Source organism: Orycteropus afer, unplaced genomic scaffold, assembly GCF_000298275.1.
Source record: "Orycteropus afer afer isolate SDZICR_OR568_19922 unplaced genomic scaffold, OryAfe1.0 scaffold00629, whole genome shotgun sequence".
In the NCBI taxonomy this organism is placed as follows: Eukaryota; Metazoa; Chordata; class Mammalia; order Tubulidentata; family Orycteropodidae; genus Orycteropus; species Orycteropus afer.
The window spans coordinates 650,480-651,827 of record NW_006922216.1 but is presented as its reverse complement, the minus strand read 5'-3'; positions in this window follow the sequence as shown (position 1 = coordinate 651,827).

Here is a 1,348-nt window from a genome sequence, read left to right as displayed (position 1 = left end):
TCTCCATTGAGAATAATGTTGGCTGTTGGTTTTGCATAGATGCCCTTTATTATGTTGAGGAATGTCACTTCTGTTCTTATTTTGTTGAGAGTTTTGATCAGGAATGGGTGTTGGATTTTATCAGAAGCTTTTTCTGCATCAATTGGTATGATCATGTGGTTCTTCTCCTTTGTTTTGTTTATGTGGTGGATGACTTTGATTGTTTTTCTAATGTTAAACCATTCCTGAATACCTGATATGAACCGCACTTGGTCATAACGAATGATTTTCTTGATATGTTGTTGCGTCTGTTGGCTAGGATTTTGTTGAAGATTTTTGCATTGCGGTGTAGTAAATTACTTAGTGTGGCTTTTCTACCCATAAGTCTTTGTAAACTCCAAGGTGGGAATTGCTATTAACAACTGAGGAGATCCTGATTGCTAAAGTCTCCCACCTGGAGTATTTCTGTTGGGAGTGGCACAAAACAATGTTCTGGGAGGTTCCCACTCTCTCTCAATTGCTTAGAGTTCTGATGCTATGATTGGCTAGTCTGGCCACTCTGCCAGGCTCAAAAGAAGGCCTCCTGGAGGCAGAACTCTCTCTGACTGATGGTTGAGGAAGACATGCTGCTGAAAGAGACACAGGCTCCTGAGACACGCGTTGCTGGGAAAGAGATGCAAGAGTCATGCATTGCTGAGTGAGACACCAAGGGACAAGCACTGCTGGGAAAAAGACTGTGAGAGACTGTTGGCTAAGGGACAGTGGGCTGGGAGAGAGACTGAGTATCTTTTTCCTGGATTTGAATTGTAGCCTGTGGTTCTTCCCTAATAAACCCCATAATCTGTGAGCTCTGTGTGGCCACTGCAGCGAATTATCAAACCCAGGAGAAAGGGGGGGAGTGCTTTGGGAGGAACAGTTGGTGAAAGGGCCGGAGGGAGGAAACCTGTCTGGCCTTGCAGTAATAGGCCTTGGGTTACTGCTGGTAATCCTGTCTTCCTCTTGTGGCATTAGAGGAGGGCAGAACATGTGGCCTCCGTGCCCCTTCTGCAGTTGGTGGCAGAAGCAGAGGGATTTGTTGCAGTGGCTCCAGACTCATAGAAGCACCAGACTTTGTACAAGAAAGAAGGAAGGGGCCTGGGAAGTGAAACTTTGGATTCTTAGATGGTTATTTTGTTTGGTATTGCCTCTTAAGGGAGATAATTGATCCAGAGGCTAGGGCTTTTGGTTACACCCAGCCAAAGGCCCAAGGCCATGTGCATAGAATAGGATGGTAATCAAGGTGAAGAGATGAACCTGGGGTGCTTTGGGAGGAACGGCTGGTGAAAGGGCTGGAGGGAGGAAACATGTCTGGCCTTGCAGTAATAGGCCT